We start from the raw sequence: 20,426 nt of genomic DNA on the forward strand, positions 1-20,426 counted from the left end.
TTCTGCAAGAATGATGGCAAAAGCAAAATATTTTTCACAATTATTTTTGTTAAAAAACCTTTCCTTTGGGGGTCACCTCAGCTGCAAACACTGGCAACTTAATGTATGGTACCTGTGAAAATACACTGAAATAATGACACGCACAAATATGTGTAAATTTCTAGAGATTTTTATATGTAAATCTCATGATAACAGAGCCAACTGCTACCTATAGGTAGACATACTACCAATTAAATCACATCTCATGAAACATGTTTATGTACAGAAAAAAATCATAGTATTAAATATAACAGGATTGTATATGTATTATGTCCTTACTCTTATTGATTTCTGGGAAGGGAAATAAAACAACTTACTTTCTGCATCTCTTACACCACAAAGAGGAATTCCAAAGCTTGTGTTACCCAGTATACACCTCATTCAACTGGCTTATCATGAATTGGGCACCTGTGTGATAACTTCTCCCAAATTCCTCAATAAACAGTGCTTCTTCTAAGAATCTCTTGGGAAGAAAAAAATGGGAGACTTATCATAACCAATTCAAAAAGGCATTGAGACAGTAATTTAGTATTTACCATGTGTCACCTTGGGCAGGTGACTTATCCTCTCCATGGCTCAATCTCATTTGCACAGTGGGGATGATATTATTATATAACCCTTAGTGTTATTGTCAGTAAAAAAGTAATATCATAAAGAGCTTAGAAAATGCCTTCCACACTGAAGGAACTCAATAGACATTACTATTACTACTACTACCATTTTGCTATTTCCCTTAGTTAGACATTTTGCTAAGTGCTGAGCACACAAAAGTGAAGACTATAACCCTCACCCTTGAGGGAACTATAATTCAGAAGGGAAGACAAAGAGATGAAACACAATAATATATGTTCATTGCTATGAGACCAAGCCACACTGGCACATGGGCACCAAAGTCACAGCAACTAAATCTGTGATGGTATAAGTAGTCAGGGGATTTTGAAAGAGGAGAGTCATCTGATCTAGATTTTGTAGAAGTTGTTAAAGAAAAGAAAAAAGAGCAGAGGGACCAGCCTGAACCTAGACAAGGAAATAAGAAAGTACTAGTATAACCAAGGAATCATAAATCCCCTATAGCAGGAGCTTGGAAGGCCCAGGAAAGAGAATGGGAAAGAAGTTGGGATGAGATCGGATCAAGACTCAAGGTAAGCATTCCCGCTTATCCTGCAAGTGACTATTCAATATTCTGCTTATAGAAAGAAATGCTGTCATCAGCTTTGTTTTCAAGAATGGTAATGCTACATTAATATAGGAGACAGAAAATCTCTAGAAGAAACCCACAGCAAGGAGAAAGATTAGTGAAATCTTCCACTTGCTCTAAATGAACCTTGGAGAGAAGTCAATGCCGGAGATACTTGGAATTTCTTGGCCACTTCTATGCATACCATCCAAGGTCTTGAGAGATTGGCTGTATCCTCCTTAGGACATAACCCTTCTACCAGTAGTAAGATTCTCAGTATAAATTAGCATTTGTAAATAAACACATTTTCTTAGAGTACACAAACAGAGAGGAGACTCTGTTCCAAAACTAGGAGATGTTTCACTCAGTAGAGATGTCTGTCATGAGCAACTCTTAAACACACACCCACATTCACAGACTGTAGAAAGTGACCTGAGTCTTATGAACATGAGGTTTAAAGTCCAGATACTTTCTGGCTTTAGTGGCTTGTTTCGGTCTCCTTCCCTACAGCAGCAGAGAAATTTGAGCAGTAGGTTGTGAGTTATTACTCTTTCTTTCAGGACTTGCTTCTTCCCTCCAGGTTCTTGCAGCTCTAGGCTGACTTCTCACACCATCTAGTACTATGATCATTTATCACTGGTTCTGTTTCCTGCACTAGCCTGTGAGCTCCCTGGGGACAGTGGCCATGTCTCTTCTTAGCCTCTGGACAACAGAGTACCTAGTGTGCTGTAGACACTAAATCAAATGACTGTTGAAAAAGTGCAAAGCATTTACTACCTAATTCCAACACTTCATATATGCATATTTTCTGAATTTTCTGATGTTTTGGTATCAAGGCCTTGCTGATTCTGGAGAGTCAGCCCAACCAATAAAAACTGTTAGTTGCTCAATCGTCTCCAACTCTTTGCAACCCATGGACTACAGCCCACAAGCTTCCTCTCTTCGTGGAATTCTCAAGGTAAGAATACTAGAGTAGGTAGTCATTCCCTTCTCCAGGGGGACCTAGGGATTGAACCAAATTCTCCTGCATTGGAGGCAGATTCTTTACCATCTGAGCCACCAGGGCTGTGCCCATCCAAAGGCTAGCCAGATTCTAGAGATAGTAAAGGGCAGGCCTACAGGCATGTCTGTCATATTTAAACCAACCATTCTGAAGCAGGCACCCCAACCACTTCCTTTAGCAGTTCTTACAGTGCTCTTTAATCTCAAGCCACTACCCCTCTGCCCTCATCATCTCAGGGTCAGATTCCAGGCAACCAGACAGACCCTATGTCCCAGAACCCACTGCATTTACTCACATCACAGCAGTGTGGTGGCAGGCTTCTCACCCTAAGTAAGGTTAGGAGGTACCTTTCATTGTAAATTGAAACACGACCTTAAAAACCCTTGTAGATTTCCATTTTAAATAGGTTGCTATTTAAGTTGCCAATAAACATAACCATTGAAAAATTTTCATTCCTGTGATTCAGTTTTTCTTTCACATGTTCCCCGCTTCTCAAAACATACTTCTGAAAGTAATTGGGAATTTGAAAGAAAGAGAGGGAGAAAGGGAAGGAAGGAAGAGAAAGGAAAAAGAATATCACCTAAACTCTAATATATTAACTGACTGATGCTTTTAGGTTAGGGGTCCGAGAGCCCTACTTTTCTATCCCTCCTCTCACCTCCCAGCCCATGACTCTCCCTAGAGTGCTAGGGTCTCTGGCACTAGAGGTCAAAATAACTGGTAGACTGGAAATAGCACAAAGTGAAAAAGGTAAGTCCTTACTCGGCCATTTGCTACTGAGCGACTTCACGTTCACTTTTCACTTTCATGCATTGGAGAAGGAAATGGCAACCCATTCCAGTGTTCTTGCCTGGAGAAACCAGGGACGGAGGAGCCTGGTGGGCTGCCGTCTATGGGGTTGCACAGAGTCAGACATGACTGAAGTGACTTAGCAGCAGCAGCAACATCCCTTTAAAATATGAAATAATAAAGACAACCATGTCCAATGGGCAAGAGAAGAGGCTTATGATGAATTCCTGATTTCATATGCCTGCTTGAATACACACAACCCTATTAATGGGAAAGTTACTTCATCTGTCTATAATTTACTCTTCCCATCTGTAAAAGTAGCAGAGCTAGTTAATCAATAGGCTGTTATTAGTACTGTCATATAATATATACAAAGTTACTGACTCATAATAAGTAATATACAATACTGAATAAATATTTAATACATATTAAAATAAAGTGATGTAAGCTTCTCCCATCACTTCATGGGAAATAGATGGGGAAACAGTGGAAACAGTGTCAGACTTTATTTTATATGCTCCAAAATTACTGTCAGACTTTATTTTTGGGGGCTCCAAAATCACAGCAGATGCTGATTGCAGCCATGAAATTAAAAGATGCTTACTCCTTGGAAGGAAAGTTATGACCAACCTTGATAATATATTAAAAAGCAGAGACATTACTTTGTCAACAAAGGTCCGTCTAGTCAAGGCTATGATTTTTCCCGTGGTCATGTATGGATGTGAGAGTTGGACTGTGAAGAAAGCTGAATGCCGAAGAATTGATGCTTTTGAACTGTGGTGTTGGAGAAGACTCTTGAGAGTCCCTTGGACTGCAAGGAGATCCAACCAGTCCATTCTAAGGGAGATCACTCCTGGGTGTTCATTGGAACGACTGATGCTAAAGCTGAAACTCCAATACTTTGGCCACCTCATGCGACGAGTTGACTCACTGGAGAAGACTCTGATGCTGGGAGGGATTGGGGGCAGGAGGAGAAGGGGACAACAGAGAATGAGATGGCTGGATGGCATCACCGACTCGATGGAGGTGAGTTTGAGTGAACTCGGGAGTTGGTGATGGACAGGGAGGCCTGGGGTTGCAAAGAGTCGGACATGACTGAGCAACTGAACTGAACTGAAGCTTCTTCCTCTTAGATAAGATAGGAATAACACTAATACCTATTATTCAAAGTTGTGGTAAGGATGAACTGGAATGACCAGAAACACACTATCAGTAAAACATATCCAAATATGATGCATTGCTCTTAATTGTAGAGTATATGTGTCTCCCTGTTTTCAGTCTCTGGGCTGTTTTATTTTCTACTTCTTGCTTACTTCAAGGTCTTTTTGCTATTGCAATTAATGAGATTGCCTGTAAATCAGTCATAGGTAATGATTTATGAATTATAGCTGGTTCAAAACTAATTTATAACCTGCAGCAAATAAAGTTTGGTACACACCCAGAATCAAATAAACTACTATCAACAAAAGGTTCCTATTTTAAAATCTAAATTATGTTACTTTACATCAAAAGCCAGGTTTCAACATCTCTTTCAGAAGATGTTTTTATCACATCAAAAGGAAATTAATTTAAAGGTGCACACTATCCATTACGATGTCATCTCGCAGCATTTATTTACAAATGGATCTGTGTGGGTTTTGAATTAAACTATAATACTCTTAGCCTTGTCCCAGAGGATATCCTGACTTTGTCAAGAGACCTTTCTTCTTTCCTTACCCATGCTTCCGTGCACTGAGAGACACAGAAGGGACTCAGGAGGGAGAGTAGCTAATGGGGATGCTTTATTTAGCACAGTATCATTGCTAAGTCAGCATAGACTGCTGTCTAGACATTGGAACTAGTTTGCAAGTGAGGTGGGAGAAAGATAAATTTAGTTAACCACAATCAGTCCTCATGTTTCAGTAGACCACACATTCATTGTCATATATACATGCAACGAACCTCTGTAAACACTGAGAAGCCAAACCATTAACCCCCATACTCAGAATGGACACTGAGACCTCCAGACCATACCTTACCATCAACATCAACTTGACTTAGCTCTCCCATGGTTTCTATTAGCAACTCTATCCTTTTCTGAAACTCTCCTGCCAAAGCAAACAGTTTCATGGTCCTTACAGAAATTTGCCCAAAGATCCTTCAACTCTTTCACAAAAAGCATTAACTGTGCTCTAAGATTCTTTGGGAATTAAAATGGACTGGAATGGGTGATCACTGACCTAGAGCCAGACATCTTGGAATGTGAAGTCAAGTGGGCCTTAGAAAGCATCACTACTAACAAAGCTAGTGGAGGTGATGGAATTCCAGTTGAGCTATTTCAAATCTTGAAAGATGATGCTGTGAAAGTGCTGCACTCAATATGCCAGCAGATTTGGAAAACTCAACGCTGGCCACAGGACTGGAAGAGGTCAGTCTTCATTCCAATCCCAAAGAAAGGCAATGCCAAAGAATGCTCAAACTACCGCACAATTGCACTCATCTCACACGCTAGTAAAGTCATGCTCAAAATTCTCCAAGCCAGGCTTCAGCAATATGTAAACCGTGAACTCCCAGATGTTCAAGCAGGTTTTAGAAAAGGCAGAGGAACCAGAGATCAAATTGCCAACATCCGCTGGATCATGGAGAAAGCAAGAGAGTTCCAGAAAAAACATCTATTTCTGCTTCATTGACTATGCCAAAGCCTTTGACTGTGTGGATCACAATAAACTGTGGAACATTCTGAAAGAGATGGGAATCCCAGACCACCTGACCTGCCTCTTGAGAAACCTGTATGCAGGTCAGGAAGCAACTGTTAGAACTGGACATGGAACAACAGACTGGTTCCAAATAGGAAAAGGTGTACGTCAAGGCTGTATATTGTCACCTTGCTTATTTAACTTATATGCAGAGTACATCATGAGGAACGCTGGGCTGGAAGAAGTACAAGCTGGAATCAAGATTGCTGGGAGAAATATCAATAATCTCAGATATGCAGATGACACTACCCTTATGGCAGAAAGTGAAGAGGAACTTAAAAGCCTCTTGATGAAAGTGAAAGAGGAGAGTGAAAAGGTTGGCTCGAAGCTCAACATTCAGAAAACAAAGATCATGGCATCTGGTCCCATCACTTCATGGGAAATAGATGGAAAAACAGTGGAAACAGTGTCAGACTTTATTTTTGGGGCTCCAAAATCACTGCAGATGCTGATTGCAGCCATGAAATTAAAAGGCGCTTGCTCCTTGGAAGGAAAGTTATTACCAACCTTGATAGTATATTAAAAAGCAGAGACATTACTTTGCCAACAAAGGTCTGTCTAGTCAAGGCAATGGTTTTTCCCGTGGTCATGTATGGATGTGAGAGTTGGACTGTGAAGAAAGGTGATCGCCGAAGAATCGATGCTTTTGAACTGTGGTGTTGGAGAAGACTCTTGAGAGTCCTTTATACTGCAAGGAGATCCAACCAGTCCATTCTAAAGGAGATCAATCCTGGATGTTCATTGGAGGGACTGATGCTAAAGCTGAAACTGCAATACAGATGCGTGCTGTAATTCATGGGGTCGCGGAGAGTCGGACACGACTGAGCGACTGAACTGAACTGAACTGAACTGAAGATTCTTTGGACCTTTTGCCTCACATTGGTGTTTTCTCCAACACTGGATCTTTGTATCATTCTTCTTACTTGATACTCATCAAGTTCCCATATTGAAAAATGCTCCTAAAAATTAAAATTCTAATTCTCAATAAATTATGGCTTAATCATCACCATTCCATTCAGACTTTACTGGATTTCTATAGGGTTTTAGTAAGGAAAAAGACTCAGGTCTGTCTTACCAACCATTCTTGCTGGTAACATTTTCAGAATCAACTGCTTTATGAAACTAAAGTTGGGTCATTCATTTGAAATATGCTTGAACTTCAATCACTCTGTCTTCTTCTTCTCTAAATTTGTTGTATACCCAATATCCTACTCCTGTACTCTTTCCTTAGAAAATTTTGTTCAGAAAGATTCAGTCTCTTCTTAAAAGAAAAAAAAAAACCCACAGAATTATTTGCTTTGGGAGAAGGTTATCCAGATTGATGTATTAATAGAATCTGGCTTAAGTTAGGACCAAGCAAACTTTTTCTGTGAAGGGCCAGATAGTAAATAGTTTAGGTTTTTAGACCATATGGTCTCTAGTTGCTACCACTCTGCTCTGCCACTGAAGCTTGAAAATAGCTCTGGTCAAAAAGTCAATGAATGTGCATGGCTATCTTCCAGTTAATGAATGCACATTCGAATGTCTCAAATATTCTTAATATTTTTTCAACCATTTTAAAATTTCTAAATATTCTTAGTTCATAGAGCATACAGAAACAGATGGTGGGCTAACCTTTGGACTATTGTTTGCTGAGTTCTTGTCTAAACAAACATTAATTGTTCCATTCTTATTGCCAGAGACTGGTTGGTTCTGCACATGTGACACCATCTGGCCAATAAGATGCAAAGAGAGGTCAGCTGAGGGGATTCTGGGAATTTTTATTTTTTTCCCCCAATAGGAAGAAAGACAGGGGAAGGAGTAGTTCTTTATTCTGTTTCTGGATGTTGTTGTGGGTGTAAGATACTGAGAACTGCTACAGACAATTTGTGGCCAAGAAAGCAGGCAGCCTGAGGACAAAGCTGTTGTGCTAAGGAAGGAAAAAATGGAAAGAGGGAAGAATATGCATTCTTGATATTGTGACAAGCAGCTACATTAACAAATCTGGTAACTGTTTTTCCTCTCTATTTTTTTATTATATGCAATAATCAGTTCCATACATCATAAACAGCTCATTATTTTTCTGGTTACATGTAGTCAAACCTACCTGATATTTTCATATTTGTTCTCCTCTCTCCCTCTATCTGTTTCTCACTACTCCTGCTTCCAAAACCAAAAGCAAAGAAAAGGCAAAAGAAAACAATCTAATTTCTTAAACCATTATATATCTGAGACCTATCAAAAAAGAACAAAGTAAGCTGAGGCGACGTGATTTGCTTGTAAGAAAGGAAGTGAGGCTCATCCTCATCTTACTAAGAAAACTTTCTATTATAATCATTTCTCAAGATAGCTCTTTAAATTTTTAAGAGTGCTATAATACACAGGAAAAGGGAAAACAACAAATTAAATAACACCATTATCAAAGGTAGCTCACCCCTCTAAATCTAATTTATTTTACAAATATTTCCTAATATAGTTCAACTTTTTCCCATCTGAAACCCAATTTTGCAAATCCGTTGAGCTTTCCACCCCTCATGGAGGAATATATGGTTCTGCAGATTTTCAGGGAAAGAAAATTTTTGTAAATATGCCTAGGGCTGACCCTCAAGGCAAATGTAATGGAAATGATGCAAGGTTTAAATGGCTGTAACCCAGGTATTCAACCTGTCAAGTCAACAAGAGACTCTGGCTGTATACACTGACCTTGCAATGTTTCTAGAAAATGTTGGGACTTAAAAAAAGATTGATATTTAAGGAAAGAAAAACTACCTAGCTCTGCATTTCACTTTTGTATACAACCTGCTCGACTTACAATAAAAAAAAACAAAAACAACTATATGTGTTTAGTGTTTAGAGGTAACAAGATTACAACATCATTAGATAAGAAGATGGAGAAGGCAATGGCAACCCACTCTAGTACTCTTGCCTGGAAACTCCCATGGATGGAGGAGCCTGATAGGCAGCAGTCCATAGGGTCACAAAGAGTCAGACATGACTGAGTGACTTCACTTTCACTTTTCACTCTCATGCATTGGAGAAGGAAATGGCAACCCACTCCAGTACTCTTGCCTGGAAAATCCCATGGACAGAGGAGCCTGGTGGGCTGCCGTCTATGGGGTCGCACAGAGTCAGACACGACTGAAGTGACTTAGCAGCAGCAGCAGCAGATGAGAAGAAGCAATGAGTGGAGAAAACTACATATATATATATTTTTAAGTAAGAAAAAACAAATTAAATGATGTGGCCAATACGTTGCTATATTCTGTCGAGTATAAAAAGGGATAGAAAAGAATCTAAGGTGACCATACCTTTTAGAACTTTACAAACTTACTGGAGCTATAATACAAACGCATAGATACCTATCAAAAATAAAAAGCACGCATATGTGTATCTAGAAACTAATGTAAATCAATGTAGTCAATATTCAAATCCCATAAAACATTGTCAGATGTCATAACCAGAGAAAGTTTTAAGAGGGTTTGAGATTTTATGTAGGTCCTTGCTGCTGCTGCTGCTGCTGTTGCTAAGTCACTTCAGTCGTGTCCGACTCTGTGTGACCCCATAGATGGAAGCCCACCAGGCTCCCCCGTCCCTGGGATTCTCCAGGCAAGAACACTGGAGTGGGTTGCCATTTCCTTCTCCAATGTGTGAAAGTGGAAAGTGAAAGTGAAGTCACTCAGTCGTGTCCGACCCTTAGCGATCCCACGGACTGCAGCCCACCAGGCTCCTCCATCCATGGGATTTTCTAGGCAAGAGTACTGGAGTGGCTTGCCATTTCCTTCTCCGATATAGGTCCTTAAGGGGATATAATTTTGTATTGAAGCAGGTGGTAGAGGAGATAATGGATGACTTGTAAAAGCAGAGGGTCTTACTACATGGCTCAGTGGTAAAGAATTCACCTGTCAATGCAGGAGATGTGGATTAAATTCCTGAGTCAGGACAACCCCCTGGAGAAGGAAACGGCAACACACTCCAGAATTCTTGCCTGGGAAATCCCATGGAAATGAGCCTGGTGGGCCACAGTCAATATAGTTGCAAAAGACTCAGACAGGACTAAGCAACTAAATAACAGCAATTGTAACAAAAGCAGGGGAGTAGGAGCATGAAATGAAAGAGAAATGACTTAACGGAAGCATGTGACTTATACAACAGAATGAAGATTGCTAATCTGGCCCTGTTGAGGGGCACTATATGTCTGGCAGGAGAGTTTGGATTTGCTTCAATGAGGAAATTTAGGAAGAAACTCCAGGCTCTTAAGCAGGAAAGGGTGAGAGCATTATTTGGGGAGGCTCTGCCCTTATGCATAAAAGAAACTGGAGAGAAGAGTAGTTGATGGAAAAGTCAAATGACTTCAATAATCAACATCCTTAGCATTACTTTAGAACTGAATGGAACAGGTCTTCAATCCGATTATCTGTTGATATGGATAGCAATCCAATATCTATACATTATGAGACATGTAAAGCCTCAAATTAATCAGTCCAGCTTGAAATCCTGTAGAGGATGAAATACCAATGAAGGCAAAATTAGCTTCTAGAGACAGAGAATGAGATGACTGGATGGCATCACCGACTCGATGGACATGAGTTTGAGTGAACTCCGGGAGTTGGTAATGGACAGGGAGGCCTGGCGTGCTGTGATTCATGGGGTCACAAAGAGTCGGACACGACTGAGCGACTGAACTGAACTGAACTGATGCAGTCACATTAAAAACTATCAGGTTACACAGAAGCAGCAGACTATCACTTTGAAACTCTGATGCACAAATAAGGAAAGATACAATGTTTTTAATCTCTAATGTGGTTCATGTCCACACTGTAAATTATATACAGAGAATGACTAAATATACATTCAGCTTTTGTTCTTTGATGATATAATGCACTTCAACTTTATGTTGAAATATAGAAGGATATTCAGTCTATATTAGCAAAACCCAGTGGGACAAAAATCAGATTTAAAGTGAAATCAGGTCGGTTAGAGGGTTGGCCAAGTATTACTAATCATTCTTTGGTAAACTGGCTTTCTCTGAGCTGCACCTTCCTAAGTGGGAGTGATGATAACATTAATAGACATTGAGAGGATTATATGAATTAGATGCTATAGTATCTACTGAAAGAAAATTCCCAAACCTGCCCTATACCTTCATAAATGCCACTAACATACATCCAAATGCTCAAGGCATAAATGGAAGGATCTTCCTTGACTGTTCCTTTTCTTTATTTGCATTTAGCATAACCCTACTCATTAAAATATTGACTTCACTATTAAAATATAAGTGTATTCCTCATTGTCCCTTTCTAGATAAAATAATCTTCGTTTCCAACTTGGACCACTGAAATACCCTATCAGTTTCTCTACTTTTTCAAATGCTGTACCACAGTTAATTCTTCATACAGTATTTAATGAGGTAGGAAATAGCAACCCACTCCAGTATTCTTGCCTGGGATATCCCATGGACAGAGGAGCCTGGTAGGCTATAGCCCAAAGAGTCACAAAGATTCTGACATGACTGATACTGAGCATTCACACACAGCATTTGGAGTGAAGTTTAGAAATATAAATATCTTCATGCCACTCTCCAGTTTAAAATGTTCCTATTAGCTTCATATCCTTTTGGAGCAAAATGGAAGCTTTTTTTGCCACTAATATATGATTATCTGATACTTGCGTATCCTCTTATCCTTCAGTTCCTCTCATTTCCCTCTGTCTTCAACCATATTAAATTTCCTTCATTCCTCAAGTGTCCCAAGCCTTTTCCTCCCTCAGGAACTTTGCACTGTTTCCCTCTGCCTGCAACACCTGGCCTTTGGTTTCTTCATGATTGATATCCCTTGTCATTCAAGACTCCCTTTAAATTTTATTTTCTCAGAAAATTCTTTCTTGATCACTCAGCCTAAAACAGATCTTCTATCACCATCAATCAGATTACCATTTTTATTTTATTTGTATATTAAAAAAATTTTTTGCCCACTCCATGTGACACATGAAATATTAGTTCCCTGACTAGGGATTGAACCCATGCCTCCTGCACTGGAAGCATAGGGTCTTAACCACTGGACCATAAGGATAGTCCCCAGAATACCATTTTTAATTTTCATCAGAGTACTTCTAATTTGATACTTTCTTCATTCACTTCAATGTTTATTTTCTTACTGCTTGGCTCATCTGAGTAGAATGCTAAATTCCTTGGAGAAACATCTTATCAACCATAGTGATATTTTTCCAAAAAATACTCATCAAACATTTGTTAAATGCAGGAAAGAATACATAGGTGTTCAAGCAGACAGAAACAGTGTGTAGATAGTTAAGGCTATCCATTCACTGATGACCTAAATAATGTCATATTTACTAATTGATCCTTAGCATCTAGTAGAGTCCAGCTCACATAATGGGACTTCCCAGGTGGCTCAGTGGTAAAGAATCCACCTGCCAAGCAGGAGATGCAGATTCAATCCCTGTATCAGGAAGATCTCTTGGAGGAAGAAATGGCAACTCATTCCAGTATACTTGCCTGGGAAATCTGGAGGAGCCTGGCAGGCTACAGTCCTTGGGGTCAGACACGACTTAATGACTAAACAACAACAACAAGCTCACATAATAGAAATTTCATTAATTTCTGGAATGATCCTTGTTCAGTTTTTGGTTATTTTCATAGAGGTCTTACTACAAAGAAAATCTGGAGAGAACAAAGCAATATAAAGGTCATTCCGCTGTCTCCTTGCCCTCTTTGTTTATTTATTTATTTATTTTACAGGAAAAGCCTTCTCTGTTTCTTCATCTATTCTTGTCAATAGCAGTCCTGTTTTAAGTTTGGCCAGACAATGCCCTCTGCTGTATGTGCCTAAAATAGCATGATTGCCTTGAAAATTCCAACCAGATGATGCAATGAAGTCTTTTTCTTGATTTGCTTCATGTGGCACTCAGATGCACTGCAGATCTAGGGAGGTTTGATTCAGCTTTCAGGCCCTCCATTAGGGCAGACCACTTAGGGCAGAACACAAGAATTCTTATAAGCAGAAAGTCAAATCATCTACATACCTCCTTTAAAGTGGAAGAGTATCTTGATCATTACGTCCCTGCTTCTAGAACACATCTGAAGCATTAATTAGAAAATCCTTGTGTGAAAATGATCTAATTCTTCTGTTGCAATCGAAAAGAACAAGATGGATTAGGCAAGGTATTGGGGTAGGCGGTGACAGTTCCAACTTTGCCTTAGCAACAAAAAGTCAAATCTATTTCATGTTAGGAAAGCAGACCTAGAAATACAGCCAAAGACTTGGCAAGGCTAAAAATAAAATTAATTTGTTTTTTCCCTGTTTTTTAAGCCTCACATGATGTAGGAAAGCTAAAGTGTACCTAGTACGATGCTTTTGACTATTTATGAATCCTTTGGATCATATGCATGTTCTGAGCTTGATTATTTATGAAGAAATGAAATATAGATGACTCCCTGTTTCTCGAATTAAAGGGTGGGGTTTGAGGTGTTCAGGGCTGTGTTTGCGTTTTTATGATAGTTGTCGGCTATGTTGGTTTAGTGAAATGCATAGCCAAGGAAAAAAGCTTGAAACCTCAAGCGTCATATACTGCTTGATATTTCACTCTTCAGGAAATGAAATCAGACCATTCCAATGATCAGAAATGTTGCCTGCCTGTAACAATGCCTGTATTCACTTGTGCACTCATATTTTTTTAAGTCTGGAGCCTTCCTTCTCCACATAGGAAAACTTCAGTTTTCCTCTTTTCCTATTCATTCTTTCTTTTTACTCCGATTCAAGGTTAACCAATTGATTCATACATGCTATTCCTTATCTCCAAATTAGTCTTTTCTTTTCATACTGTTCTTGAGGGAGATTTTCAAAGTAATGCTTTGCACACTTTGTGTAAGAACACACAGGGACCTTGGCAAGTAACTGTCTAAGAAAACATAACCCAGCAATAGTCTCCCAGTGCTTACAGAATAAAAAACTAAACCTCTTACATCCTCTACCCACTAATGCCAGCAGCACCCCCAATTGTGACAATCTGCAGTGCCTCCAGATATTGCCAATGCCCCCTGGGCGGCAGGGAATGTGACCTCTTGAAAACTGCTGCCTTAACGTGACACTTAAGACACTCCACGACGCTCAGCCATACTGTTTCTCCATCTCCTCTCCCACTGTTATCCATAGTACAGTCTAGGCTACAGTCTGTTTCTGATTCTAAAAATATACTCCCTACTTCTCTTCTCTTCTTCAGAGCCTTGCTCCTGTTTTTCCCATGCCCTGGAAAGTCCTACCTGGATTTTTCTTTCAAAATTGTATCCCAGAGATAATTTATAGTGACCATTTCTAGTTGATCTTTCTTGGTTTTACTAGCCAGCATTAATCCATCCTTTCCCTAAAGATCTCCCATGCCAAAACTAAAACATTTATGAAATCTGTGTTTGAATGCAAATGTTTGGGAATGCATTCAATCTAGTTAATCATAAGCTTCTTAAAGGCAGGAATTGGATCATGTCTAGGCACTCAGTAAATACCTGCTGAATTGCATTATGGAATGTGCTGCTGCTAAATCGCTTCAGGCGTGTCCGACTCTTTGCGACCCCATGGAGTGCAGCCCGCCAGGCTCCTCCATCCATGGGATTTTCCAGGCAAGAGTACTGGAGTGGGTTGCCATTGCCTTCTCCTTATGGAATGTAGTCCATATTTAAATTCATAGTCAGGAGCCAGGTTTATTAGGCAATTTTATCAAGGTTTAGTGATAAGACCCATATAAAAAAACAAAACAAAAAAATAAAAATAGCACACAACTTAGCACAAATGGTAAAGAGGGGTCTCATTAATAACTTCTTGTCTTCCTACCCCCCCTATAAAAACTTATAAATACAATAACTTTGAGATGAAGTAGATTGTAAAAAATCAACATGTATATGGATGATTAAAAACAATTGATTAGGATAAAAAATAAAAATCTATCCTTATCAGCAATAAACTGTATCCTAAAGACCACATCTGAGTTCCTGGCACATGGTGTATACTAAATATCTACGTATTGAGAGAGAAACAGAGAGAGAGAAGAGGGAAGAAAAGGAAGGAAGGAAGAATAATGGGCTCAAGAAAAAACTGGTTGGTGCAGATTATCAACTACTTACATAACTAAGTGAATATTAACGGAATATAGAATGTTTTTTTAAAAAATAAGAGATTGAAATGTGTGTCTTGTCTATATACTTGTCTGTAAAACTGCCTATAGGTTGGAAATGATACTTTGATTTATATACTCCATTTGTGAGCATACATGAGTTAATAAAGAAGGATTTCGAACAGTGTCTGGTACACAGTCAATACTGTATGAATGTTCATTGCTGTTTTTCTTGCTATTTTTCTAATTCTGGTGACAGCTGAAATCCAATTGCGGAGAATGATTGATGCATCAGGCTAACATAATCTGATGCTAAAGCAATCCAAATCATACAATCAGATTTTGTTAGTTTGACTTCTTATCAGCCACCTTATTTAATTATAATTTGCTTTTCCATGAAAATTCATAGTTCAATCCCTGGATTCCTGAGACATTCATGAATGGATTTCAAACTATTTATAAATCTCTTGAAATCATGTGTAAATTTTCTTATAAATGTGATTGTATATTTTTATAGGAAGATTATTCATTGGCTATGTCATCACATTTTCAAAGAGATTTATGATTCAAAAAAGTTTAAATCGTACCGAAAACGATTTGACAGACTAAAAAGCATTTGAAGGGTTTGCTAGCTATAATTTAGTAAATTAGCATTCTGTTCTCTATTCTATATTTCCGATGTGTTTAGTAAGTGTGACTACACCCTTCTCATGATGAGCTACCAAAACCAAATTTCTGAAATGAAGAAACTAAAGACTTGATCGAGGTCTTGAGTAAATTCTTCCAGACAAGTGTCCATTGGGAAAAGTCTTGGAGTGCAGTCTTCTCTGGTGATGATGAGACCTGTCATATACCTTAAACATTGGTACTCAGGGATAATTTGTCACTCCATGTCATTTCTTTAAAAAATTCATGTCAGCATAAGAATCAGAATGATGCACAATGAAATAGGATCCAGAATTTCCTCCACAGAAAAGAAACAGGGACTTCTCTGCTCTAGAATTTTCCTTCATTTCGCTAGCTGAATTTGCTGTTTATCTGTCTCTTAGAATATTTTGGATAATCATGACTAATTCCAAAGGAGAATAATGGTTATTACTATTAGTGAAGGTCTACTATATAACAGGGATGAGAAAAAATAATATTCCATTAAAACAAAAACAACTAAACCCTAATGAAAACCACCCTCTCCATCAAAAAAGGAAAAGATCTAATGTTTAATGAGGTTGAATTGCAAAAACTGGACACATGTTTTAGCCTCTCAGGATGCACAATAAAATGATTCTCTCTAATCTTTCAATTTGAAAAATGGAATAAAAGAAGCAAATAAAAGAGGGTGAGAGTTTCCAATTATATTTATAATTACATTTAATCAAAATATGAAAACTTATTTTTCTAATAATTACATTCCCCTGTTGGTCCACAGAAGCTAATGTTTATTCTTCTGTCTTTTTAAACATATTTGTATATTAAATAAATAGTTTTATACATTTTCTGTCTGGGATAATGAAAGGGCAAGTAACTAAAGAAACTTTTGAAAATCCAACAAGCCTATCCTAAGCATAAGTCCTTGGCAAGGTGGGTAAAGAAGGATTTGATTTCTGGAAGTTGGTCATACAGTTAATGACCTAGATTTCCATGTTTCTTTTGGACTTAGCTGAGAGGAGCTGATAGCCATTAATACCCAACTGATCAAGAATCCTTAGGAAATGCCCTGTGCCAAGGTCATCATTGCCTTCTTAGGTTGAAAGTAAACCAACTACCAATAGCAACCAAAATGCATATGGATTTCTGTAATTACTTTTAAAACAATTTAAATTGCCATGCAAAGAATCTGAAGAGAATAAATACCACATATACAAAGAAATTCAGATGTTTAAATCACCTTCTACTACTTTGTCAAGTACTTTCTTCCCTGTTATTATTAAACTTTACACAGCCTTAATTTCCTAGATTGTGATCACACACACATACACATATACACACACAAACATATACATATGGGCGTGCTCAATCTGTCAGGTCCAACATTTTGCCACCCTCTGGACTATAGCCTTCCAGACTCCTCTGTCCATTGACTTTTCCAGGCAAGAATACTGGAGTGGGTAGCCATTTCCTACTCCAGGGAACCTTCCTGACCCAGACCCAGGGATTGAACCCGCGTCTCCTGTGTCTCTTTCGTTGGCAGGAAAATTCTTTACCACTGAGCCACCAGGGAAGCCCTATATGTGTGTATGTATATATGTATACATGCATACATACATGCCTGGGCCTCCCAGGTGGTACTAGTGGTAAAGAACCCACCTGCCCGTGCAGGTAAGACATAGAGACTCGGGTTCGATCCCTGGGTCAGGAAGATCCCCTGGAGAAGGAAACGGCAACCCACTCCACTAATCTTGCCTAGAGAACCCCATGGACAGACAAGACTAGTGGGCTGCAGTCCATAGGATCACACAGAGTCGGACATGACTGAAGCAACCTAGTAGCAGCAGCAGCATATATGTGTAAATATATACATATATACCTACATATATATGTAGAGATGTCTGGGATTCATTTCATAGTAGGATGCTGGGAAAGAGAATCTCCAAAAGTCATTTCAACTCCAGTAATATATGATCCTAAGTAAGTTCACCAGCACTGTATGAATTCTACCTCTGAGGGAACTCCTCCTACTCTGTAACTGCCTGTCATTTGATCATTTGAAACACTCTGTTAAGACATCCCTAACACAAACAACAGTCATGAACCATGCCATTGTGTATCCTGAGTGTATATGTGACTGTGGGGATAATTACAAGGAGGCTGGTGTTCAGAGAGAACCAGTAAGATTTAAACAGTCAGTGCCAGCTATGTAGACATGAGATTTAGTAGGATATGTACATTTGGATAAGCAAAATGTCTGGCATTCCAAGAGAGAGAGAAAAAAAATAGGCATTTGTTTCTTCAGTAATATTTGCTGAGTGCTTCCCAAGTGTCAAGCAGCAACCTCAGGTCTTGACACTTAGGGCTAAGTGTCAACCCACCCATCAAGAATCTTTTAGTTTGCGGACTTCCCTGGTGGCCCAGTGGTTAAGAGTTTGCCTTCCAATGCAGGAGGTGCGGGTTCAATCCCTGGTAGGAGAGCTAAGATCCCACATGCCTTGAGGCCAGAAAACCAAAACAGAAAACAGAAACAATATTGTAACAAATTCACAAAGACCTTTAAAAATGGTCCACATTAAAAAAAAAAAAGTACAGTTTAGTGGGATTCATAGGGGAGTGAACAAGGAACACAGCAGAAAGTGCAAGGGAAGAATGCATGTAATAGGAAACACACACAAAGGCAGAGAGAGAGAAAGAGAAAAGAGTTTGCAGGAAAATAGGCGTGTGGTGGGTGGGGAAAGTATGGCAGCGAATATAAGCATTAAACAGTCTGATTTCTAGACAGTCAACCTGATTTCTACTAGGAATCTATACTGAAAAACAGGTGGATAAGGTAGAGGAAGTAAAATAACACCAGATTGTGAAGAATAGACAAAAGAAATGGGAATCTATATTGATTCGTGGGATGGGTTGCTTGGACTTGATTTTTTTCCTTTTGTTGGTAAGGAATAGAACAATGAGAAGGGTATGAAAAAACAAATTTGAATAATAGGGGATATGGCTAGGAAAGAGAGCACTGTAAGGCCTGATGGTCAAATACAAAATTATGTCAATGATTGATGTTTGAGTTAGTAGGGACCGGTACTGAGCTCTGTTTTTACCTAAAATATAGGGTGAACACGCCAGCATGCTCTTTTCCTACATCTGGCGCACAGTCCTTAACTTGGTGAGACTCCCTTCACACCTCATCGGTCTCCTGGTTCCTGACCCACCACTGACTGCTTCACATCTGTATAGATTTGGCACTCTCTAAAAGATCAGACTCGGAGAAGACAATGGCAAGCCACTCCAGTACTCTTGCTTAGAAAATCCCATGGATGGAGGAGCCTGGTAGGCTGCAGTCTGTGGGGTCGCTAAGGGTCAGACGCGACTGACTGACCTCACTTTCACTTTTCACTTTCACACATTGGAGAAGGAAATGGCAACCCACTCCAGTGTTCTTGTCTGGAGAATCCCAAGGACGGGGGAGCCTGGTGGGCTTCCGTCTATGGGGTCACACAGAGTCGGACACGACTGAAGTGACTTAGCAGCAGCAGCAAAAGATCAGACTATGCCAAAGCCTTTGACTGTGTGGATCACAATAAACTGGAAAATTCTGAAAGAAATGGGAATACCAGACCACCTGACCTGCCTCTTGAGAAACCTGTATACAAGTCAGGAAGCAACAGTTAGAACTTGACATGGAACAACAGACTAGTTCCAAATAGGAAAAGGAGTACATCAAGGCTGTATATTGTCACCCTGCTTATTGAACATATATGCAGAGTACATCATGAGGAACGCTGGGCTGGAAGAAGCACAAGCTGGAATCAAGATTGCCAGGAGAAATATCAATAACCTCAGATATGCAGATGACACCACCCTTATGGCATAAAGTGAAGAAGAACTAAAGAGCCTCTTGATGAAAGTGAAAAAGGAGAGTGAAAAAGTTGGCTTAAAACTCGACATTTGGAAAACTAATATCATGGTATCTGGTTCTACCACTTCATGGCAGATAGGTGGGGAAATGGTGGAAACAGTGTCAGACTTTATTTTGGGGGGCTCCAAAATCACGGCAGATGGTGATTGCAGCAATGAAATTAAAAGACACTCCTTGGAAGGAAAGTTATGAACAAGCTAGACAGCATATTAAAAAGCAGAGACATTACTTTGCTAACAAAGGTCCATCTAGTCAAGGCTATGGTTTTTCCAGTAGCCATGTATGGATGTGAGAGTTGGACTATAAAGAAAGCTGAGTGCCAAAGAATTGATGCTTTTGAACTGTGGTGTTGGAAAAGACTCTTGAGAGTCCCTCAAACTGCAAAGAGATCCAACCAGCCCATCCTAAAGGAGGTCAGTCCTGGGTGTTCATTGGAAGGACTGATGTTGAAGCTGAAGCTCCAATACTTTGGCCACCTCATGCGAACAGCTGACTCATTTGAAAAGACCCTAATGTTGGGAAAGATTGAGGGCAGGAAGAGAAGGGGATGACAGAGGATGAGATGGTTGGATGGCATCACCGACTCAATGGACATGAGTTTGGGTGAACTCCGGGAGTTGGTGATGGACAGGGAGTCCTGGCAGTTCATGGGGTCACAAAGAGTCAGACACGACTAACCAACTGAACTGAACTGAACTGAAAACATCAGAACAAGTCCTGTACATTTGGTCCTGGCTCCTACTGAAGATCTCAGGGCCGTCCCCTTCCAGTTCTCAGCATGACTTAAGAGTTTAATAAATTCACCCAAATGACCCAGAAAAACCTGATAAGGAAACTTTAATTGAGTCTGTTTATGAGATGTGAGCAAGGGGAGGAAACAGAGTAGACTCTTTCTGTGATTTCCAGGCAATGTTGTTTAATCAGAATACAGATAGCAGGAATGGCCTCCTAATTGAACCTGGAACTGGTTTCATGTAACCTCAACACTGTTCACAATGCATAATGAGGAAACCTGGGTGA

General features: G+C 39.5%; 1 protein-coding gene across 1 annotated transcript in view; it reads right to left on the reverse strand.

Moving 5' to 3' along the window:
- Positions 1-20,426, reverse strand: part of LRRC4C (leucine rich repeat containing 4C) — a 197,900-nt gene that overhangs the window by 3,594 nt on the left and 173,880 nt on the right. The gene's annotated exons all lie outside the window — the stretch shown is intronic.

The sequence above is a fragment of the Moschus berezovskii genome, chromosome 14, assembly GCF_049115385.1.
Source record: "Moschus berezovskii isolate FMDL1 chromosome 14, NW_MosBer_1.0, whole genome shotgun sequence".
Classification (NCBI taxonomy): Eukaryota; Metazoa; Chordata; class Mammalia; order Artiodactyla; family Moschidae; genus Moschus; species Moschus berezovskii.